Below are 25,894 nucleotides of genomic sequence, written 5' to 3' on the forward strand. Positions count from 1 at the left end.
GTCAGGAAAATATTCATGTGTGCCAAAAAACATTAGAGATTCTAGCCTGAGAAAGAAGCTCAAAGTAAATAAATAATATGGGATCATAACCAAATGACACTCAGCTTCAAATTTACTGAGTTTCTATGAACTCTTGTACTTGTAAGTTGCCAGCTCATACATTTATCATAAACTCAAAGCATTTGCATTTTTTTAAAGCACTGATTACAAAAGTAATCTAGATTTCACTTTTAATCTTGGATTAAGCAAGAAAAGTCTTGAAAGAGTCCTAAACCATAAGGCAATTTTTGTCTCATGATTTCTTACATCATTCATTTTAAATGTTTATGCCTGGCAGTACTGCATGTTTGCAAGGAAGGTATGTGAAACATTCATTTTAAAAATGGATGTCAATTTATTTCAATCATTCATACCTGTTAGGCTAGTATTCAGATAAATTCAAGAAACACAAGAGTCCTTTAAATTTATTTTTAAGTTTGTGGGAAGGTTCTTAGCATGCTTTGTTCTGGCAAGTTAACCGTATGTACTCAGAAGCCAAGAGATGCAGCACCATTTGAAATAAAGCGAATAAAGGACTGTAAAGCAAGGCCATAGAGAAGACAAGAACTGTAGATGGAAAGCAGAGAACTGAGTCTCTGGTAACTCGTATGTCAGGAGCACGGGCATAGGAGTCTGTCAAAGTCAGCACAGGTAGAGAAAGAAGATATCTCTGGTATTTTTCCATTTCAAACCTACACATAAAATACAAAATTGCCCTAAAAATATTAAATTAACTTTATAAAGTCGGGAATAACTTTGTCATCTACAAGCTAGATATAGAGAATTACTGTAAGACAATCTATGCCATTAACTCTCCAGTTACTGAGCATTCTGACATAAATTCCTTTGGTCGTTTGCACAGAACTAATATTTTTATTTTTGGTGCTCTTGAGTGGTTTTCCAGATGGAACACAATAACAATCATTGGATTTTATTAATTTTATTTATAGATTTAATTCATCCACAAATGAAAACATGGGAATCTTACCTGGGTGCCTATTAGGCCATTTCAACTCTTTTTCCTGGATATTTTTGAACATCTTTTTTTGTATCTTATTCTTATTTTTAGCAACTGTAAAATAACAATTTTCTATCAGACCAGATTAAAAGAGCAACTCTAAAACCTTTTCAGAGTAATGTGGTAATTCAGATATAAATCAGCATGCAATTTCAGTATTGTTGAAGAGGTGAGAGCTTCCTCACATCTTTTTAAGTTCCAGATTTTATTTGCATGAGTTAAATTTTCAAAATTTAGTTGAGTGGTGTTGAGAGTTTTTCCTTATGATCTTTTCCTCAAAGATAACTATAGATAGCAGTGCAAATCAAGAAGTCAGTCTTTAAAAAATGCCATCATCATTAAGAATAATTTTACTCAACTACAAAATAATGCTTAGAAATGCTAAACAAAAGTAATCTGCAATGAATGTAATTCAGTACTCAAATAAGTATTAAAAAACTAAGTTTTATATTTAGGAAGGTGGAATTTAACTGGTATCTTTGATCACAGCTCCAGCATTTATTAGTACAATTCTCAGTAAAAAAACCCAATAAGATATAGAAAGACTCCAGCACTGTTTGCTTGTTCTATGAATGAAGTTAGAACCTGGAGCAAAGAATTCTTAACCAGAGGCTTTGAAGCCAATTGGTTTTGTTGAACCTAAAATTCAACATTTTCTTTTTCAAAAATCAAGTGTTTCATATTCAGCTCAACTCTATGACATCTACAGTTACTCCAATGCAGTGCTCAGTTGCCAGAAATATTCTCATACTAGCATGCAGCAGCTGGAAAACATTAGTCTCAATGGAAAACCTGGGTGGATATCAGTATCTGCAAGCTAATAGCCAGAGAAAAGAAATATTGCAGCTATACATGACCACCTACCTATACAGACTGAAAGCAATTAAGTCCCTTCTCAACTGAGCGTCACTCTCCTCAGATCACTGTAGTGACTTTCAAACAGTGTCTAGAAAGTTAGTGGAAGCAAATTTTTTACATTTGCAAGACACATCACCATTTCTCCACTGTAAATTGCTGAGATTTTCAGCCTCCCCTTGACCAGCACCTCAGCACAATGATGAGTAGCAGGGAGCACCACGGAGCCTATGAAAGCTCAGCACATGGAATTAAGCACATGGAACAAAAGACTCAATGCTCAGCTGCAAAAACATTCAACAATTAATTAAATATTTAACTACAGAAGGATGAAATTAAAAGCCTGAGTTTCCATTAGCCCTCTGTAACTCTACCTTGGACTTATGTCTAAGAAAATATAAAGGCCTGTCATCTCTCATGTGACATGATCAACCACTTTACATCTCTGTTAATATGTAGACAGGAGAAGAGACCAACAGGAGAACAACCTTTTGTATGTGCCCATTTTTTGTGTTTAAAAATGAGACATTAGAGCATGATTGCAATTAAATTTGCCAGGAAACAAAGTCTGGAGGTTGAAAAGAGGTAATAAGATGTAAGAAAAGAGTGATTTTTCTCCTTCCCTTGGTACTGGAAAGGTAGAGGGGGAAAAAGAAAAAAAAAAAAAGAGTAAATATTAAATGTTACCACTCTCCATTCTCATTCAGTTGTGGGGACTTCATTGAGTCTATCAGTCTGCACTTATTTTGACTCGATGATTACCCACAGAAAATAGGAATGCATTGCTGAAATGTTTCTTTTCCTTTTAACACCTCATATGGAAATCTTGCAGCTCTGAAAGGGTCCATGCTTCATTGCTGATCTTGCTGAGGTTTGAGAGACCACCAGCACTCCAGAGCTCTGTGCAGGTTTATAAGCACTATGGAATGAATAAACAGTCACAGCCTGAAACAATGATGTGTACATGAAGACGCTTCCATGGAATTATTGTATGAACATCTCCAAGCCATACTTCTGTTCTTGGAGCATGATATTGGACCTGCTGGGAGGTTTCTGTAGCACCAAGGAGACACATTTCTTTCAAGTATTAGGATAATTTTGGTAGTACAGATTCATGAAGATTATATTCTTGTTTACCTAAAACCTCCTAAATTTTCAACTCTAATTTAAATGCAAAAAGAAAATAAAATATACACTATCCTACCACATTTTTTCTCCCTGAGAAGACAGAGGACTTTGCATCTCATCTGGATTTGGTATCATGAGGTCACTACTGTATGGGAGACCTAGAAGCCTGAACAACCTATACTTGGCTAATGCATTCCGTGGAAATGGGATATAACCTTTGTTAAATAGTTCTTTCATTCCAGGCTATGTTATAACGCTTTTCTACAGCAGTGTTTTAGATCTCAAAATTATTAAGGAATTAGGGCACTAATCTGAATATTACAAGCATAGTTGCCAAGGAAAACTCTTATGTAGAATCTGCAAGTTAAAGGTACAAAGGAAAGTTAAACCACAGATTTAAACTGAGACTACAAGCCAGAACATAAGGTACTGAAGCATGAGTTATGATTGTAATTCAGAAAACTAAGTTATTCAATTATACTGTCCATACTGAGCATGTCTAATAGAAAATGTTTAGCAAACAATGTTGGGGAAAGGTTACTAAACTGGTCCTTATGCTTTTCTGATAATACAAATATTGTGTAAGTATCTGATAAATGGCAGACATCTCTGCAGCCCCCAGGATTAACAGTCATTTTAGGATGCCACTTATTATTTTTTAGGTCAATCTGTGTAAATGTTAAAGAGCGAAACTGCTTTTACATCCAACAGAGTTTGCAAAAGAAGGAGAAAGGACAAAAGGGTGACCCTTTCTCCTCAGAACATTTCTGAAGGAAGGATGTATTTACCAGCTTTTAAGTGGACATTGGAAAATGGCAGGTCACCTCCCTCTCACTGTCTTTCCTCTGTTTTTTTACCATGTTCCTTACTGCAGAAATATCCAGCAAATTATTCTAGCATGCAAGGTAGTGTGGACCATCACACAGAGAAGACGTCTTCTTTTCTAACCAAAAACCTAAATCAGTTTGTATACAAGATCAGTATGGTTCATAACATTCTCTAGTACCATGACTGGAAGCACCTCAGCTTCAAGCTGTTCTGTGCATGTTCAGCAGAGGATGTGCCCTATTTTCCTTTTCCTGGCGCCATTCAACATCTTCCTGCTTCTTCTTCATTGGCACGTAGCAAAAGATCCCATGAAAAGCTGGAATTGCCAGAAGCAAATGCACCCTTTTACTCTAGGAGGGAGGGGAGGAGAGGGACAAAAGAGAGAATAAAAAGCTGGACAAAAGGATATATAAGAAATTTATCCTTCACATGTTCAAAAAGAGCAAGAATATGCTAACACAAAGATGAGCCTTCAGCTGTTTTGCCACGGGATCTTGGCAAAATAAAAGTTCTCCCCTCCCCATAAGTGGAATTTAGATACACTCTCTGTTGTACACAGGTGTGAGATGATGCTCTGGACTAGGTAAGTAAGGTACAGCATTAGCATTGCACCAAAATAAAACAGCAAACCAGCAAAGAACCAAAGCTCTCTCAGACCACTAGTAGCAGCTCTGGCAATGGAGTTTGGCATCTGTTTGGACACAAGGCTGGCTTGCCCAAGTGCCTGGTGCTGGTGTCATCGGGGAAGTGGCACAGTTTGAATGCACAAGGCTGGCCCAGCAAGGCATTAAGTGAAATCTAAGCAAAATGTACAGAGAAAAGTGCTTTACATTGGTAAATGGCTCTTCAGTGCACTTGGATTGAGATGCAGGGCTGACCCAGGAACCTGAGCAATCTACATTTCCCGTAATGTTCAGCAGGAAAGGGGCATGAAATTGTTAAATGTTTTGAAAAAATCCTCACTTACAGTTTAATCTAGAGCAGATAAAAAATAGTAGAGTTACTTAGCAACGTAATTTTAATTTTTTTTTATTTTAAGAGATAGATGAAATTAGAGGCAATAATCTACATTTCTAAAACTACTTTTATAATCGTTCATATTGCTATAGTTGCATAAACTTCATTTATATGCTGAAAGCAATTTCTGTGCATGTTTTCTGTGACAAGCAGGGATAATAAACAACAGTCTTCTGTTCTTCACTGTCACCTTATGCTGTATGTCACATTTTGGTCTGTACAGTACCTTTCATAATATACCTCTCCTTTTACTTACAATACCCCTTCACTTTTATAAAACACAGCTGTCAAGATCTTCAGTAACAGAGAAATTCCCAAGTTCTCTCACTCTCAAGCATCTTCCTGTCTAATACACTGTCTATTACAACGCCAGAGTGGTATTCTGTGGAACAAGGCTGCATTAGGAGTATATCTGCCACTATCTATTGACACAGGACACTTTAAAATGAGAATGTAGTAAGAGACAGAGTTCAAGAATTGTACACTCAGTCCAGCTGGAGAACATACAAACATCTTACAACTGTCTCATTAAATGAGTTCAGGGAAAGGGCATTGCTAAAAATGAAGAACAAATGTCTTGATTTACAGATCTACAGAGCATTTGCTGCAGTACATTAAACAGCAACAAAAGTTGTTTTTAATTCAGCCTCTTTCTCCGAGAAGCACATAATGACACCACATCCCTGCTGCCCAGAAACAACATGTACAGAGTAAGTCATTTGTGCTACCTTTTACTTAAAGCCCGTACCAGTGGAAGGTGATGATGGCAGAATGATTATGTACAAAATATTGCTGCAGTTACTAAAAGCAGGACCTGCAATCCTTGCTCTCACTTTCTGATCACTGCCTGTCCAGCAGCCAGGAGATGCTCTCAATGGCCACCAAGTTGCTCAATGCACTGTACGTCACCAACTTTAAGGGACTTAAATTCATGCATATAAGCAGTAGGATAGAAGATCAGAGATTGCACATTCATATTTTCACAGTAGGGATATACAAATCAGAATTCTGATTTACCATTTACCAGCAATAACCAGCTGGTCCATACCAATCATATTGGTTGTTGAATAAAGGCAGTTTGCTCTCTGCAGTGTGCACATACCTCTGTGTCAGGGCAATTGCTTCTGAACTGCTACTCCACTCTTCCCAAAGATACCTAAGCAGCTTCACACATATGTTTTATTTCTCTGTTACTGCAAAAGGCCATCCAGCACAGGGCACAGAGCCCAGATCCCACTTGGATGGATGTGAAGCATTGTCAAATGCATCTGCCATGGTGAAACCAGGTCAATATGTTCGTGGCTAATTTAAAAGCAAGCTGCTTGGCTTTAGGATTTTGGGAGAGGGGCAGCAGCTCAATTCTTTTAAGCACAGCATTAGTTAACTTTCTGCAGCTAAGCAGACAATCAGAAAAAGACTCACAGGATTATAAGGATCATGTATCCATGGTGATTTTAATAAGAAATCTTACTTGCAGTAGAATAGATAGAAGCAAGAAACAGAATCAGGCTTCAGGGATGATTTATTTTAGTTCATCTCCTAGGAAGTAGAATGTTACTGGTTTGATTTGAAGCCAAAAATTGGAAGCCTGGATCAAGTTCCTGAGGTTCAAACTCAACTATATTCCACTCTCAAATACCAGGACACTGTGGCTGTCTTTATCTTGAATATACCAGTTCTCTTAGGTAAATTGCTTATAATGTACTAAGCCAAGTTTTGACAGTCATGCTGTGAACATTAATTTCATCAACATAAGTATCTTACTTTAACTGCCCTGTTTCTTTTCCTGTAGCTTTCTGACAGAGGAATATTTATGGTACTTCTGTTCCTTCCCAAGGCCACCAACATTTTAGAGCAGTCAGGCAAAGTAGCCTAATATACATATACCTAATTTTGTTAATTCTTCAGCCAGGAAAGAGCAGGAGTTTTGCTGGATATGTCTAGATGCTGTGTAGAGGAAAAAAAGCACTAAACAGTTACAACTTTCATTTGCATTTATATTTAAATTACAGTATTATAACTCCTTGCAGCTGATTGCAACATTTTCTCAAACAAGTTCATTGTTACTGTTTATTTTGACAAGCTTGTCTATCATGCATTTTTAAAATGCTCCCTACCACCATGTTCCCCGAGATCCAGCAGTACCAGAACATTTGGATTTGCAATACCCATGGGATTCTGCGACTGAACTGTCCAACTGCAGGTGTGTGCTGAGCAGTGAAGCTATTTGTGACACTGTTCTATGCCCATTTGCTTTCCCCTGTTGTCTACAGCTATATTTTACTCAGTGTCCTTGCTCAGTCAAAAAAAGTAGAATTTGATAGAAAGAGAAACAAGGACCTGTTTGCATTGAGACTGACTCTGTAGGAGGGAGATGCCATGGTTAGAATTTCAGGCTTGAATGAGCTAAGACTGAAATAGAAATTATGTTAAGACTTCTGAGAAAAGGACTCTGACAAATGGCAAACCAGCAATGAAATGTTTGCATTCCTTTTGCAAGGTCCAATAGCTCTATTCCCATAGCTACTGTAGGTTGAGATGGATGACGTAGCTACAGCAACAGAGCCAACATCCATGTTCAGTGTAAAATTCCTAAGTCATTACTTAATCCTTCTTTTACCTCCCTGCAAACTTCTAAAAGAGGGAAAATATAGGATTATCTTGTCCTTTGAATGAATTAAAGCTTTGCTAAAAATATTAGAATTAAAAGATGCACTGCAGACAACTGGTGCTAGAACATGCCTCCCTGACACAAACTACCTCATCCCATGATTCCCCTCTCCACACTGACTGAAACCATTGCTTTTTTGCTAAAAAAGAGCTGTCTCTGCCTTCCTCAGTGAGTGATGTTTCGCAGTCTGCAGCTCCTCCAGGTCCCACTATATTCAAGTGAACCACACAGTCACTCATAAGACAATCCTTCCATTGGGTATATTTGGCTGTTTCTTATCTCCCACCACTCACTACGGTTTTGAAGCTAAACTTGTATTCAGAAATTATGCACTTTTTCATAGCAATTATTTTCTTCCACTTAACAGTGCTAGCTCCCAGCATAAAAAGGGAAATATTACATCAAGCACAGAAAGTGTTGTTTAAAGCAGTCTTTTAATCTTCAGCATGTTATTTGCCATGTGATTGCCAGCTGGATAATGTTTGGCAAGCCAAGGGCATATTTTGTTATACGTATGTACAACTAAACAGAAAATAGTTTAAAGTTCAACCCAATATAATGATTTCTGCTTTAATACTCCAATTCAAACCTCACCAAAAACAAGGAGTCTCATCTAGGGGGATTTATATTGGGTCCATAAAAGGAATAGACAGCACAAGCCTTGATTTCCTAAGGATCCTGTACAAAAATATGCCTTATCATTGCAAAACACCAATGTGAAAATACCAGCAAAAGCCAGCACCCTGAGCTCTACCTAATTTACTTCAATGTCCTATTTCAAACTGGGTTTTTTGTAAGCTACATAATCTTAGTCAAGTGGTCAGTCTTTGCCAGAATTCTAAAAGGATTAAGCAACACTTAAGCCCTGATTTAGTATAAATTAATCTGTAACTGTTGATTAGAAGAGCACTAAAGCAGTTTTATGTTAAAGTCAACTTTAGAATATTCTCAATTAGAAAAAAAAAAATCCTCAATGTTTAGAAATAATCTCACAAGTGTCCATAAGGCAGCAGATTCTCAGCATAAATATTTAAACTTTTAATAACAAGATGTTTATGCAAGCCCATAAATCCATGTGTGGCATAACTACCCAACATCTACACTGACGTTGCTAATTTTGGTTTGTGTGGACAGAAGGAAGGCTCATGTAAATACTGCAGAGCATTTCTTTTCGTACAGTGTCTTTCTGTCAGGTCAGAATTGCTAAGCCTTTCAGAGACATTCAGTTAACATCAGAATAAGTTTTTTTCTGTCTAAAAAGCTACAGCACAGGTAGCACAGGTATGCAAAGTTATTCCTTCTGCAAGTGTTATTAGTCAACAGTTTTCCATTAAAAAAAAAGTGGAAAAATAATACAAACACAGCCCAATCTTCAGCATTTTCAGGGGAGAAGATGACCACACAGGTTCTGAGAAATGACCATTTTGTAGTTGAGGCTGGTGTGCTTTTTCCCTCCTCCCCAGCATTACAACACATCTTTCCCACACCACCCCGGGGCACAGCTTCTGAAAGAGGAAAGTTTCACAACAGGCGCCGGCATACCACACACCAGCCTGGGACTGCAGAAATGATGCAGGAAGTGAAACTACCTTAAGTTCACAAGTTTTCAAATATACAGCTGAATACAGATACCATCTAGCTGGAAGGAAAGAAAAAAAGTAGAGTTGATTGGGTTCATGCAATGCGAGACAGAAAAACTCAGAGAAAAGAATTTACGGGGTTTTAAATCACTTGACTTCAGGTAGCCAAACTAGTTGATATTCCACATGTATTATGTTTTGTAAAGAGAATTTACAAATAATATCTCTCTTTTTTGGTTTGTTTTGTTTTGTTTTCTTGACAAACTGTATGAGCTTTGAGAAATCTAACAAAATGAGAACCTTGTAGGTCATCAGGTCATCACTAGCCCTGGTGTTGTAATACCTTTGAAGTACTGCAGCAAAACTCGTTTAAACATCTAAGGCCAGCTATCAGGTTGCACTGGCAGAGTTCTCAATATCTACAAATTTAGGATGATTGTAGGCTCTGAACTAATTAACAGCAGAGCTGGAGATAGGCTGCTCCATACAAGACCTGCATACAAGCAGGCACTCAGGCATGATTGGAATTTCAATCAGAACCAGGAAAGGCTTCTTAAGGCACAGAAGTATTTGCCACCACCCTGAAAGTAACAGTTCCGAGGCCAAATGGAAAGAGCAGGAGATCATCAACATTTTCTTTCAACATTTGAGATTCTACCTGCATACCACGATAATGTGAAACATGTCTGTACAAGCCTAAGCAAGGAGAAAAGAGGATTCAGAGGGCATTCTTCTTCTTCCAGACCTAAACACAAACAGGTTTTCACCTCAATTTTACCACCAGATTCTCTAAGAATCAATGATCTGGATGACCAGGACTTCTTCAAGCTGTGTCTATTCTATGAAACGAACAGCTACTCATTATAAGGAACTGGGTCTAACTCATCTGGATTTGGCTTGCTTTATTGCCTTAAAAAGACTTTGACACAAAGAATCCCCATAAGACAGAAAGCAAGCCACAGTTCCAGAGAAAGCCAACATTCCTTCCTGCACTCTGGCCGCTGCAAGGGGATAGACAGGAACTCCAAATGAATATAACCTTTTCAATATAGTGACAAACCCTGTAAAAGTGAAGTGAAAAACTGCAAAATAATTTGCTCTGGGATTTCCCTTGACATGCAAAAAGAAAGGAGTATCACTTCTTTCTGAAGGAGAGATGGAAATAACTGCAATAAATTGGATTTCAATGCTAGAATATCAGTATGGAGACTAACAACAAGGAATAAATTGTAAACTGCCAGTATCCTCAAAACTCAACACTACCAAGGTATTAGTTTTGTGTAATATAAAATAAATTTTAAAAAAAATCCTTCAAGTTCAAGAGAACCTAAAGTGGTACTCACTCTCGTTCAAAGAGGCACCAATCTTATTATTAAAAGCAGTTGCAGTGTTACTGTACACAATAAAAATGCCAGATCCAGGATAATATTTCTTCTGTTCTTCATAAAATTTATCCCTTAAATTTTAGACACTGATTCCTGGAATGATTTGAAGGTGTCTAGCCTATATGAATTACACATTCTGGTGTGTTCAGCATTAACCAGGGCTTTCTCACAGGAGTGAAATGGACTTCTATTGCAGCAACAGAGACTCAGCACAATGATCTGAATGAAAAAGAAAGTAACACCTCACAGACACAGTCAACTCTATGACTTCCATCCTGCATTGATTTTAAGAAATGCAGTAACTTACTCTAGTCTACCTGTGGTAGGAGAAAGGTATTTTACACACAAAAGGTGTTGTACATGAGAGCCACAGCATTATTTGATGAATATTTTCACACCTTCTCAAGCAAGAAATTGTCATCCTCTGATCAATGTGTCAAAAATGAAGCTTGCATAAATGGAAATGAAAATTCAAGTATAAACAGAAGGCGATCTGCCACCATCCTATCATAAAACTAGCAAGAGAATTAATCTGTATTCTGGCAAGGAATCTGCAAGTGAGAGAGGCAGTATGGAGGATCATCCCAGAGGCCATCCCATTAGTTGTGACATAATTCTAAAAAAGTTTGCAATTTTAAGTGATTCAGCATTCTTCAATAAAGTAAAATTTTAAAAGCACAACAGTGATGTGGACAATATTTAATCAGTATTATTTTAAAGGAATCAGCCACGTTGTCAAGATTAAAAAAAAGAACTTTATTCAGACATCTCCATTTTATATATTCTTGTTGTGTGCACCAACAGATTAGAATAGAATGTCTTTAAAGATTCAAATGGATGCAAATAGAAGCTGTTTACAGTGAGCAGTCTGAAGTGACTGCAGGAAAACTCATTATTACTCAGTGTTGACAGTGGTAGCCATGAGGTGTTCCAGGAATGGAAAGGAAAATAATTAGGAGTTGCTGATAAGGGTGAAGTCATTCATGTATAAGAACATATTTCAAAAGGCAAGATGCAAAAGTGATAGCTGAAATTGTTCATTAGAGAGTGAAAAGCATCCTAAGAAATGACAGTGGGAAAAGATCATAACAGATCTAGAAGCTATCAAGAGATGACTGGTCTGATACACTTTCTATGCTTAATCAGTATTTGCAAGGTAAAAACTAGAGAGCTTCATGCAGCAGAGCAGGGCTCAGCAAATTCAGGTCTCCCCACAGGTCTGTGAAACTGTGTTATGTAAGTTCTTTCCATTCTACATACCTCAATTATTCACTGCTTCCAACATACCAAGCTCACAGGATATTTTCTCTGTATCCAAATGAACGTAGTTGCCAGCTAAAAGTAATTATTTTCTCCAGTAAAGGAAGTAATCCAGAGACAGAGACTTCTGCTTTGAGATACTCATTTGCACCTCCCACTTGTTGGGGGAGGTTGTGGGGGTGTAAATTATCACAGAGAATTTCTTAACCCATGAGAGGATTTCAACTCAGTGTAGCAGAAGACATGGCTGATAGTCAAGGAACAAAAGGAGCTCCTTGCTCACGGATGTGCTGCACTTATGCACTTAGTGTGTGCCTCCTGGGCTCCTGCATTCCTATAGCCCACAGTGGAAAAGCTGATCCCATAGAATTTAAGACATGTAAGAGAGGATTTGAAATAAACCAAAAGTAAGGAAGGACCAGTATTTTTTTGAGATGCTGCAAATACTCAAAAAAAACACTGCCAGCTGGCAGGCTGGTGACCATACAGCCTGCCAGAATAAACTCTCCTGTGCCCCAGCACAAGGCTTTGGCAAGCTTTGCAATGTCTATTGGAAGTATATTTCCCGTGAGCCTTGGCAGCACCAGGCAGTCTCTCACCTAATCTGAATCCACGCAGGACTGAACACAAGGGAGAGAGGTTGAAGGAGAACAGATGAGCACAAAGGGAAGCCCATGGTCAATCAAGGGTCTGGGACTACCTTGTGGAGGAAAAGAAGTAGAACTTAGATGGGAACTGAGTGCAAGAAAAGCCCTAAGATCCAAGGACATGCAGGATTTGGAAGAAGGTTGAGGAAATGGCACAAGAAGGATTCTTAATGGCAGAGATGCAGTGCCAATAGTTCACTGGAGAGGATTCAGCACAATAAAGCCATGTATTTGAAAGAATCTGTTGCTGTGATAAGGAATAGGACAATTGTGACAGATTTTAAGGGCAATATCCACAGAGCAGAAGCATAAAAACCCCAGACAGGGGAGAATCACCTTGTTAAGGGACAAAAAGAGATGAAGTTCTAGTCTGAGAGTCCCTGGGTGAGTACAATCTTACCTAACTTCTTTTGGTTTGGAAACTGGGAGGTGGAGGGGCTCAAGGGGAAAGAAGATAAAAGAGAAAGCAAACTGTTCAAGGTAGCAAGGCAGTCCTTGATTCACATAAACAAATTTTGGTCTGTGTTCCAAACTCCATAGAGAACAAGAATAAGTGCTTGTGCCTGCTTGCTGCCTTGCAAAGATTCACAAGGTCTTGGAAACAGCTAGATCGTGTCTGGTATTGTACAGAAGTCAAAACCATGGAGTTTTGGACGATCAAACTTCTCTCTAGCAAGTCTTTCTCATCTGTTTTTTTTACTTTCCCATTATCTGAGCTAATGAAGAATTGTCCATTATGCTGGTCCAGTCCCAAAGCAGTTCCCCAAGAGGAAGAGAGGTGAAACAATCTCCAGTATTGCAAAAAAACTCACATACTGGCAGAGAGCAATGGATTAAATACGAGCACAGGGTTCATCTGTTTTTCCATTCACTCTAGTATTTCATTCTATTAAGGTTATTTTAAATAAAGAGTTCTCACTCATACTGTAGGGGGATATTTTTTTAAGTAATTCCAGGATATTTTCACTGTGCTGCTTTTTTTCTTCTTTTCACTCTAATGGGAAATCCTCACACACACGCACACACACGCACGCACGCACACACGCCTCAATTTTAAGAAAACATGTCAGTTCTTTTACGTCCTCAAGGATTTGGCAAACAGGAAGATTTTTCAAGCAGAGGGATGGCCAGGCAGCAGCTTTTAGGTTTATGGACACAAAGGCCAGTGACATAAGGCACATACACTCTGTATCACAACTGCCTGCCGCTGAATTTTCACAGTGGGTCAGTGACTTGATTACATAAACAGTGGAAATAAGAGATCAAACAATCCCCAACACAGCCAATCTATTAATAAATTAAAGTCTTCTTGCGTATGAAAAATCAGGAATTGGCAAAAGATCATCTAGGAAGGTTATGGGCTTAAAAGACAACACAAATCCGAATTTAAATCTACTAGCTCCAGTAAAGTTGGCTTAAATCAATTTTCATTATCTACAACTTTTTGAAATATGCTCAGCTTCACTGAACATCCGGTATTTAGGATTCTGGCTACACAAAGGGGAAAGGCAGTAACTTAGAGAATTTGTTTCTGACTCACACTTCTCCTCTTTACTTTGCTTCAAAGAAATCCTAAGATAATTTTCATTGCTGTCATATCTTAGTTATGATTAACATGTACAAAAATGGTCAGCAAATTATCTTCAGTGGGTAATTAGGAGTACTGACGAATGTGACTTTCTCCACCAATGGTAGATGTCAAGGCTTCTCATTTTAGACATTTAAGTTTGCTTCTTAAGATATTTGGCAAGAACTGCCGCACTACATTTTCAATTTTGTAAAACCTAAACAAGAGAGCAAAATCTTTTATGTAACAATGATGTGTTTCAGAGCACTAGGCCTTTGGTGAAAGGACCTTCACACATGATGAATATAGGCTTCAAAATACCATCTAACCCAGGTATGTCACTGTAACTGAATTCAAATACCTGCCAACCACAGCTAGTTACAATCCCCTACTGAGACCCAGGTCACACTGAAGGGATAAACAGAAGCAACAAAAAGGTGGGAGTTAAAGCATCTTCTATAACAGTCAGTTGAATATCTTAACCAGATGGTTTCTAATGATTTGTTGCTTAGCTAAGGCAATTAAACAAAAAAGTCAGAGTTTCATTTGCAGTCTAGGAAATGAAATTTCAGGTGTCAATATGCAGCGATCTTCAGATGTAATAACATGATACACTTTTCCTAGAAACATGGTAAGGGAATTGTAAATTGCCACCACACTTTGTCAGAGGGAATCCTTAAATAGCACCAGCAAGATACCCTGTGCAGTCTTGAAGTGCCCCAGAATTGTTGAAGTAGCAGCAGTTGAAAAACAAAACATATTCTCATCTTTGCTTTATTCTTGATGTGTATTATATCCTTTTTAAGGCTACTTTATGTGTTGTTCCGTGCAAAAATAATGGGCTATTTTTCTGAAATAGAAATTCTCTGTAGAGTGAAAAAATGTTTTAATTTTTAATTTTCTTTTAAGATGATGTGAGAAAATTATTTCTGAAGCAGTACAATTTACATGTACAGTTGAAATGGAAAATAGAAACCTTGTTCCAAGAGAAAGAGGAAACAGCTTCAGAATACTTAATGAATTTTCCATGCACTGCTTCATCTGACCAGTTTCATTACTCACACCATACAACATGCACTGCACCTTCTCACCTCCCAAAACCGTGCATATTTTAACAAAATATGAAAAAGAAAATTAAACTCATGTAAAGTTAAGAAATTGCAAGCCAATGAAAACAGGTGATTAACAAGTCTTATCAATCACACTCATTAGCAGTGCTAAATTTGGACCTTGCTTTTAGCTTAAACAGATACTAGTGAGGGATTTGTCTTTGATATTCAGTGCTATTTTTTATTTCTCTGCTGGAGTACTTCATAGGGGAAATATCTGTAGAAAAATTGTACTTGTTAGCTAGGACAACGCACACAAACCAGTTGTTGAGGCCAACAATGCCCCTGAAGCAATGCTTCGGTGCTAGACTGCGGAAATGGCAGAGCAACCCAAATGAACCCAGAATTTCAAGGGAGAGCTCTTTATATGCCTCTAATTGGGTGGACACATCAATCCTTGTTAGAGCACCTCAGTGATTCATTTGTTGTTTACTGAGGCATGTTCTGGAAGAGTCCACTGGCATGCCTTTAAGGGTCACAGAGAAGTCTCTTCCATTGAAATTAAAAATCTAGTTGTCTTTAGCAGCTTTTTAATAAACAGGATTTCCATTTGACCCACATTAAAAGCCTGCTTTGTTGAGATTTAGAAAGAAATGTTTGTCCTCGCAAAAGAGCAAAGGGAGCTGTTAATATTCAGATTTTTGCAGTGATTATGCATTATTAGCACTTGAGTTTCAGATAAAAATTCATGTAACGTCTTCCTTTTTGAGAAGAAGTTCTCAAAAAGTCACCTTTCTTCCTCTCAGAGGCAGCAGCTTTTATACCTACTGGAGTCTTTTTAAAAGGCAGCTTTTCAATCAGACATGCTAATGCAGGTAAGGAGCTGCTCCGAGGCCCCATCAGGCACAGGCTCGCACAAGAGCGCCTGCAGCTCCAAGGCACGATGCCTGCCTTTAACACCAGCTACACCAGGTGCTGCTGGTCATGTGGCCACCCAGAGCACAGCGTGGGCTAACTTTTTTTCGTGTGTTTCTGGTGCTGCTTGTGTGGTTTCTGCAGGTTGCTGAGCCCTGTGCTGCCATGCAGCTCTAGCATGCACCTTGAGCTAACTCAACACCACTCAACACCAGCAGCACCAGCAGTGTAGATGTGCAAAGGAATTCACAGGCAGAAGGAGAAGGAAGCAGGTTTTGGTGCAGCAGCACAGCTGTGCAGCTTGCCCAGCAGGATCATGGGGTAAGCTCTCAGGCACCTCAACACCCAGGTTCACTCAGGTTCCTCACACCCCCAACGCTGGGAAACTTCCCCACCAAGAAGCCATGTGGCATCGCCCAGGGGTGGGCAGGTCAGAAAGATTTGTGAGAACACAACTTCTCTCCAAGCCAAAAAACAGCTTTTCTTTTCAGTCTGTTCTCCTTGACTGCTTTTAGTATTTTTATATCAGGGATGATGTGCTAGCCATACACTTGTTACCTGAGTATAAGTTACATCACAGTTTATAGAAGCTTCATTCTTTCACTCAATGTGAGTTTGGTATACAGAAACAAAACTACTAGAAAACGGGACAGGGTCCTGCTCCCTTTAACAGAGGGAACACTGATGTGCTTTAACCTGCGTTTATGCTGATTATCTGTGCTGAAGGAATGATACTGGACCCATTAACACTTGTAGGATGGATTCAGTCTCTGTAGTGCCATTCATATGTAGAAGAGTGCAAATGTAAGGCAGCAGGATCTCCATCATTACTGTCATATTTCATGCTGCCATTTGGCAATTACTCAGCTTTTTAAGACTGAAGAAGATCTGTCAGATTTTATGAGCATTTCTGAAAAGCTGCCTGTGCAAAAAAAAAAGTTTTATAATGAAAGACAAAACTGGCATGATTATCACTGATTTTTTCATATGTTACTTTTATTCAATTTAATTCAATTTAAAAGAATGGAACAAGGACACTTACTCCAGGCAAAGCAATACTGAAACTGGTACTGAATCATGCAGTTGGAAGGCAGAACTATGGAGCACAGAGAAGTATAGCATATTGGTGTCCATGCTAGTGGAAGCAGTAGGGCAAAATGCATGTGAAATTCTACAGGAGGAGGTTAAAATTCTCAGAAGGATAAAATTAGCTCCCACAGAGCTTCCTCATGAATGTGGCTATGGTGCTGCTGTAAACAGACCCAACTCCTGCACTTCTAAAGCTACCAAATGCATGATGGACAGACTCCCACTTTTATGACTGCAATATAAACAAGCAGAAAGCTGTAGATCTGATGGATGAGGCTGGTCCAACTATTCTCCACTTCCAGATAAAATCAGAAAATGCATTTACTTGCAGTTAGTTTCTCAAAAATCCCATCAATAGGCCTTTCTTTTTACTGCATTGCCTCAGGACATGGTAGAAAAGACTTCTCCGGGCAGGAAGTGTCCAATGAGTTACTGCATGAAAAGACAATATGATTGCTGGGCTCACCTCATAAAACACAGCTTTACACAAGAATAGCACACTTACCTTGCTGTCCTGACAAACTGCCTAATTTTTGGCTAACAGTGCTAAATTCCCCTCCCTTGAGCAAGTGGTACCGTTCTCCAGCAGCCAAATGGCTGACACAGTAGACATAAATACAAAGCCCCTGTACAAAATGAAGTGCAGATTTACAGCTGTTTCATAAATACGCTAAGTGAGAAATCATAAATTATGCTGAGCAGCTTTCCACAGGCTAAGACATTTCAGAAAAAGTGCTAAGTTCCTGTTTACGGTAAAAAAGATTTCTTAAACCAACACCGGTGTAGCAATTTGTTATGTGCAACATGTTTTCATTGCTGCTTTACTGAACTAATTCTATCAAGGAGTACAGCCTGTAGTCTGAACGACCTGTTTTGTAGGGGGAATCAAGAATTACAGATGAAACTGTCAAGCTAAAATACCCTTTATCTTTTGAAGCAAACTGTAAGTGACTCTTATATTAAACAAGAAACTGAAACAAAAACCCCACAACTCCTTTGAAGTGATCATAAATAGGTATTAGTAATTAAAATATAGGCCCTTGATTAAAACTGATGGAAATCCCCCCAAACTCCCTGCAAATAGCATTAAGCAAACACTAAGAAACTTGAAATTATGAACCCAAGTTTCCAGTTTAACATAACAGTTTTATAATAACAACCTACTCACTCAAATCAAAAGGCAACATAAAATGAGAAATTTTTGAGCCTTCTTCAACTCTATTGCAATGCCAGGATCACAATATCCCTTGAACAGTCTGGCTCCTGGCCAAGACACCAAAGCATCGAATGGTCAGAGGCATCCCTTCACTCACCATCCCAGTTTACTTACACCTGAGTTTTACACATCAATCTTTCTTCACTCAGATGTAACCAAAACGATTGTATGATAAACCATAAGGGTTATTGCTTGCTTTAACAGGAAACTACTTTAAAAGACAAAAAAAAAAAAAAAAAAAAAAAAAGAGAGCAAGCTTAAGATTTGATTCATTCTTCATTTACACAAAATAATGGAAGTAAGAGATGCAGACAGTCATTAAAGGTCACAATCTGAGCTAACTCAGTTTTGATTTCCCACACTAGAACTGCCTTGCAAGACATACAGTGGTCTTTGAGCATATTTAGCCCTTTGTGACTGAAGTAATTAACTTACTATACTTTAAAGCAAATGCATTTTATTGGAAGACTTCACAATTGGGTTTAAAGGACAATTGTTTTTAAAATTTCATAATTTGATATTTCCATGTTCTAGTCATAAGATGAATCATCTTACAAATGTGGGTTTAGATGAAAAGCATTCTTAGATGAATAACATTAAAAATCTTTACAATCTTGGAATGGAGGTATATTTAGGTGATACAGCTAAGCTAAATGAAATAGTTTGCTGTCAAGTGGGACAGCCACTGCCAGCTCCTCTTCTCTTGCAGCTGGTCTGGCTCTTAGCTGAGCCTTGTGTGAGGCGATTCAGTTCACTGAGCTGTGAGGAAAGGAGCTCAGCCAGAAGAAAAACAAAATAAACAGGGGAGAGCATGAAGCCAGACCACCCTATGGAGCTGCTGGTTCAGGTCAGCTGTCATACTTGAACCCTTGGGGTGGAAGTATCTAACACCATAGATGGGATTAGTTCTCAAATAAGGAAAAAATCACAGACATTGTAATGTAAATTTTAAATTTTCACACTATGATTTTGTCTTTAATGTAAAATAATGGGACCAGCTCTGTGGGTAAGATTCATGCCAGGCATTTAATTTGCATTTGGGGACTTGAACATCTTCCCAGTAACTCCTACAAATAAAATACTGCAAAACAGCATAAGGAGTACATATTTAATTATGAATTCAAACAAAGACATTTTCTTTATACTAGAAATACATGATAAAAACCTGTTACAGTCCCCCAAAAGATTGGTATTTTTGGCGTTTTTATATAAGCTTTCACTGTCAAACAGGCAAAAATTTAGCTCCCCTTTGCTTAAAGATGGTCACTTCTTCTGTAAAAGAGCATATTTCAATTCTCCCCAGCTGATTTTAGACTTGAACCTGAGCTTTCAACACCTCGATGAGGGCTCAGACCAGAGACATTCTCTTGCCAGTTAGTACTTTGTATAGCACAGAGCAGACAGCTCTATCAGTAGGGGCTGAGCCTGACCCAACCAAAACAAGATAATAGTCTGCTGAATATGTTTTACAGGAGACGAGACTAATACCCCAGCTGAAGTCAGCAAGACCAAGACTATCCATGTTATATATGTCTTTCTCTCATCAACACTAATTAGTCCATAGGCTTTGTGTCATATTACATGGTTTAGGTCTTAAACCTAGAAACTCTTATGAATTGTACTCTTTATTAAGTGGCCAATTACCCTACAGCAGAAAATTGAAATGTTTTAACTATCACAGAATGGTTTGAGTCAGAAGAGACCTTAAAAAAATTATCTAATTCCAAACCTCCTGCCATGGGCCAGGACACCTTTTACAAAACCAATGGCTGAGTTATCCACAGCTTCTCTGGGCAACTTGTTCCAGTGCCTCACCTCCCTCACAGAAAAGAATTACTTTCTAATATCTAATCTAAATCTACTCTTTTAGTTTAAAGCCATTCCCCCTTGTCCTATCCCTATATGTCCTTGTAAAAAACCCCTCTCCTGCTTTCTTATAGGTCACTTCAGGTACAGAAAGACTGCTCTAAGGTTTCCCTGTAGCCTTCTCTTCTGCAGCCTGAACAACCCCAGCTTTCTCAGCTTGTCCTCATAGCAGGGGATATTGCAGATAGTAGTCTCAAAAACATACTCTAGTCACAAAATACAAACTTGAGTGTTGATTTGAAAATTCATGTTTATTTTTCTTGGCCTGTCTGTTCAGTAGAAAAGGTTTCTGTAAAAGCGACTAATTGTGTCAACCATATCTGACTGACACCTCTGAGATATTTATGACAAATCAGACCAGCTCTGAGTTTAAGCATCAGCATGCACATAATACTTAGAGACAAAAACTGTTTTTCTAGGATTTATCAACCTGTAAATGAAGTTCCAACATGTCATTTTTAGCCCTTCATCTTGCTTACCTGTTGCTTGCCCTGCAGAGCTCCATAAGGCAGCTGATGAAACAGGCTTGGTTGGATTACTTGTGAATAGTTTTAACAAAACCAGATTAACCACCAAAACACAGCTGAAGGCAGCTCTGAGGCACGATGCTGACTCAAACCCAGGACAAGCAGTGAAATCCCCACAACCACTCTAACCCACAGCCCTCATTCAGTAGCTCCCACACAGAGATCTCCTGCAGAGAAGAGGGCACTGCCTGTGTCTACACTACTACTACATACTCCTTACCAACTGTAGTACTGCTACTGCATAGTAGTGCACGCTTGCAGATCCCAGTTTATCTAGGGCACACTCCTTTTCCTCACTGCCATTATTACCAGGTGTGCTCTTTCTCATGTACAGGCCCATGAAATGGGAAAAAAAAACCATTTTGCAGTACTTTGTGTCAGTTTATATGAGTTTATTAATATTAAAAAGACCTAATGCCAGGGATATAATAATTTTAACCTAAGGCGTATTGTTTTCTGACCTATCTTCTCAACATGAAAACTGCACTGCTGCACACACTTACCTTGCAGAGATTAAAAAGATAATGCTTCTTCTCATTCAGGCAGTAGAAAACTCACCTTCAACATCGATACTATTCAAATTAAGCTACCACTGGTTTCTCAAAGGAGGCAAGGAGAAAGGCAGAAAAGCAAACAGATGACAGAACACTGGGATTTAGTGTTCTGGTGAATGCTTTTGTATTCTGACTGCAAACACAAGCAAGTATTTTATATTTTTATATATAGCTGAACATCAATCCCATTCAGTGCTGCCCAGTCAACCATCCAAATTACAGTGAAATTCTAGTGGCTCACAGCTCTGACTTTATTAGTGCAACTCAATTAGATTCAAATCAGATACTCACTGATCAACATGAATAAAACCAGAATCAAGCCCACCACTCTAGTTATGCTCCTAAACATGCCTCCCTCTTGGAAAGGTTCACTTTAAAAAGTGCCAACACACTGCTGTGCACGACTATGACATCCATACGTTGCTGAATAATCTAACAATTGGCAGCTAAATGAAGGTGAGCATTCCCTTATCTCTAATAATACCAAGACATGGGCAACTAGCCAAGAACAGAAAAACACAGGCAAAATCTGCAAGTGCTTCTTGAGAGCTCACTATTTCCAGTAAGCACATATGGAAACTAAATACCTCTTAGGTTGCCCTCCCTCAGGTAGGAAAAGATTGACTGATTGATTGATTGATTGATTGATTGACTGATTGATTTCAAACACACAGTCCATAGCATGGATAGCCCCTGGTATTGAATCAGGAACTTCAACGGCAGTTTCCCACCTGCACACAAAAGATAAATTGCACAAAGATATTTGTTCAGCTAAATATTATGTTTATTTGAAAGCATTTATGAATGCACCAAGGATTTCTTTAGAAATTATATCACTTTCCAAGCTACTGTTATTATACCGTTAAATTTCAGTCATCATGTATTGAAAACATGTGAATAGCCTTCTCCACTCATCTGTGGAACAGCCCAGCAAACGTTTCTGCAGCCTATAAATAAAGTAACAAAAGACATCCTAATGTCATATCAATCAGAAGTATGCAACTGTCCTCAGATGCAGTCACAAAATTTCTTCTTTCTTCTAGGCTTGAAGACTAAAATTTTGAAACACATGAACACGATTACTTATCACTGTCTTGAAATAAAACTTAGGAGGAGAAAAGCCTCAGTCATTTTTGTAAGCTATACTCCCCTTCTTGCACATTAGCCCCATTTTGAAGAATAGCCTCGAAATTATAACTCATTTAAAGAATTCTGTCAAAAGTACTGTGAGAAATCGCCATTTAACAACCTATGCTGTTCAGCATCAATAAATTAAATAGCCTCTTGCCAGCTCTAGAAAAGCCTTATTTGTGTATTTATTTCCAGCATTTACCATATACATAAAGTATCTTTGCAGAGAGATCATCTTTGGATCTCAATACTAACAGAGCTCAGACACACTGCCCATAAATCAGTACATTTGGGAAGGATTTTATTTCAACTGAACTAATTTCTCTGCACTCAAAAACTATCTCACTCCAAAGATTCCCCATGTCCCTGATCACACAAACCACAAGACTGAAAGATACCTCAAGAGAAGTCAAGATATTCCCTCTCCTTGCCCCAAGGCAGAATGAGTCATATTTAAGTCATGTCTCAATGGTTATTTCTTACCTAGTCTTAAAAGAATCATTCGCTTCTTTACACTGCACAAAACCAACATGTTCATTTCTCCCTTTCATAGGCCCTGTTTGATCACTCTTATTGCTTACATGTGCATCCACTTGAACAGTAGCTCTCTTTTATGTGGCATATGACCCATGCAAATAATATCTCTAAATGTTCAAAGCACAGTATAAAAAGGAAATTCTTCGATGTCCAATTTAGGATAGTTAAAAGGCAATTTATTCTTTTCTGGTTCTAAACACTTAACACAGCTAAGGAATGGACCTCTGTTATCCTTGTTTTCCCTTTCTCATCAACAAAATCTTCTTTATAGTAATTCTGAACACATATTCCCAACTACCCCATGCTGTCTTTATTAGAAATGATTGCACAGACAAGGAATTTTTACTATGATTTATCCATTAAAAATTATTTAAAGAATTTTAACTCAGCTTACTGATCATCTGTCATCTGTCACAGAGCAAAGAGCAAGTGTTTTCCTCATGCAGTCCAAAGTTTTATCTATGTGAACAGTGGAAATCCCATTTCTTGTGTACAGCTCAGTTACTTGCCAGTCTTAAGTGACAGAACACGGAAAGATGACTCTGTTTCCATGAAAGGCTCTAATGTGATTGCTGTGAGGTGTAGTACTAAGATTCAAAAATATTCCGCTGTGTTAGTTAAGATGAACGCTGTATTTTTTATTTCATATGAAGGCATTCCTGGCTGTGACTGTAACTTTGAAATACAGTCTCTTAGGAACCGTGAGCAGATTTAACCACAAATAGCTAAATGTACCCAGATACATGAAGTTATATTTAACTATCTCCCTAGCTAATTTGATCAGGGGACCAGGATCATATGGCTAGGTTAATTAAGATAAAAGAGGGCATTTGTAATAATTAAGTCACTTTTTTGGTCTTCTTTCCAGAGCAGATAGTCAGTGAACATCACTAGTGCAGCAGCCAGTGACTGGCACTTCCAACCATGGATGCAGTCTCACCAAAGCCACTGTTTTTGTAAGACAGCCCAGAAGGTTCCCTTGGACAGTCTGATTTTATTTGTTTGCTTTCAGAAGACCAGAGGAGCTCCTTCCCAGGTGGAATCCCTAAGGCTGCTCAGCAGTGAAGTTTCCAAAGACAGCGGGGTGAGACAGGCAAGAGATTCAAGTCAGGAACTAGAAGCTTAGGAAAAAAAACCTTAAAATGCTGAGGACCAGGTAGTAGACCCGCAGTCAAATTCCAAGGGTGTTGAAAAGGAAGTTCGGGGCTAGGGAGGATTCTGGTTTTTCACTCCAATGCCCAAAACTTCAGCATACTTGAAACAAGCATTAATATTCAAAACTTGAAAGGGCTTGTGGGCGGAGATCAGGCTGAGAATAAACCTTATATTTATCTACGATTTTGGGTCTATCAACACTGTAAGTTTTCTTTGTGTATGGAGTCAATTAACTGAGATGACTAGCTATAATTCTAATGGAAATAATGTCCTTTGAGGGGGTTTTTTGAGACCACAACATACAGCAGATGATCTAAATCAATACCCTTAAATTCCTTGGCCCCCTACTTGGGGACCCTCCAGAGAGACCAAAGGCTATTCTGTGTCTTCACCCTGTAGCTACAAACTTGTCCTTCAGAACAACAGATATATATATATATATATCTGTCATCATGAACTCACTTGGCCTGAGCACGGTCCTCACCTTGATGGCATCATACTCAATGTCCACAGCAATCACGTTGTTGTCTTCATCATTCATAGATATTATGCTTTATTTAAACACAATTAAAATCTAGAGCAATTAGAAGTGGATCCAAAGAATGGTTCTCTAAAAAAGAAGCCCAGGCCAGTATGACTGTGGCAGCTACTGGCCTTTATGCAATATTCAACCCAGCACAGCCACAGCTTGACAGACAAGCTTTGTCTTTTTTAATAGCAAATGTTTTCCCCAAAACTGTGTTCTGGAAGGTTTTTCAACTCACTAATGCAATCTCATTATGAGTTTGCAGCAATTTAATTTTCTACAGGAATCAAATCTAGTTCTTCTTGAAAATGAGACTGACAATTCAAGCTATCACAGAAGGATTGGGTTTGCTGGTGGATTTTTTTTTCATTTAGTCAAGAGTCACTTTTGTTTAAAACTAAAACAATGTGTAAAAAGGAAAAAATCTCTCCTCCTCCACCCAGCAGAGGGAATCACATTAATATTCCTTCAACAGGTAAGAAGTTTAAAACTGCTGAATGCTTTCAGCTGGCAGAGCTCCAAGTTTTCCATATTGTTACAGAATTTGCATGAAACTTTGTTTAAGACCAAGTTCTCATGTTGATATGATCTCACTTTAGTGAACATCTAGATTTGGGAGCCATATGCATGCAAACCGTTGGGGTCTAGTAGCATGAATTATAGAGTTCAAAATTAAAGATTTACAAGAAGTGGTTCCGGACTCGTACCTCTGCTCATTACATATGAATGCCAGCACACAATTAAGCTGATGGCACAGATCTTCCTGTGTTCTGCATGTCTGCTAGTGCACACACTGCATGTTACTGTGTGATTATCAAGGTGTTCCCTGAAATAGGCTGGGTTAGTTCATGGCTGAAAAATATGTGAAAATACAGTTCATGTGAAAATATGGACTTCTAGAAAGGATAAGCAAGGGAAATAGCCACCATGCTAAGTTAATTTAAATACATGCAAGTGAGCTACAGTAACGTGGCAAGGAAGGCTGCAGAGCCAAAGCTAGAAGAAAAATTAGTTTGAAGACAATGAAACTTTTTGTAATGGGATACACTTATAAATATGGACAGAGAAAATAGGGTATATTCCAACAGGTTAGGATACAGTTTCTAACAAGGGACATTTCAAATAGCTTCTTTAGTCAGGAGAAAATGTGCCAAATAACTTGTTTTTTAAGTGGAAAGGAAATAAAAGCTGCCGAGATAAATATTTCTATTCTCAGCCTGTAAATTTACTGTAATTGTTCCACAGAAAACTCCTGGACAGATATTTTTTTCTGAACTACAAATCTGTCAGTGCAGAATTTCCTTCATTCTCTATCACCTCTGTGTTTCGGATGG

At 38.4% G+C, this 25,894-nt stretch overlaps 1 protein-coding gene across 4 annotated transcripts in view; it reads right to left on the minus strand.

Moving 5' to 3' along the window:
• Positions 1 to 25,894, minus strand: part of BASP1 (brain abundant membrane attached signal protein 1) — a 51,132-nt gene that overhangs the window by 17,218 nt on the left and 8,020 nt on the right. The window contains exon 1 of one of the 4 annotated variants that reach the window (XM_088170804.1): positions 11,782 to 11,888. The exons of the other annotated variants lie outside the window; for them this stretch is intronic. The gene's annotated coding sequence lies outside the window, so the exon portion shown is untranslated. Of the gene's footprint in view, positions 1 to 11,781; positions 11,889 to 25,894 lie in introns of those variants that run through there. 4 annotated transcript variants of the gene reach the window in all.

The sequence above is a fragment of the Sturnus vulgaris genome, chromosome 1, assembly GCF_052056855.1.
Source record: "Sturnus vulgaris isolate bStuVul1 chromosome 1, bStuVul1.hap1, whole genome shotgun sequence".
NCBI classification, from domain to species: Eukaryota; Metazoa; Chordata; class Aves; order Passeriformes; family Sturnidae; genus Sturnus; species Sturnus vulgaris.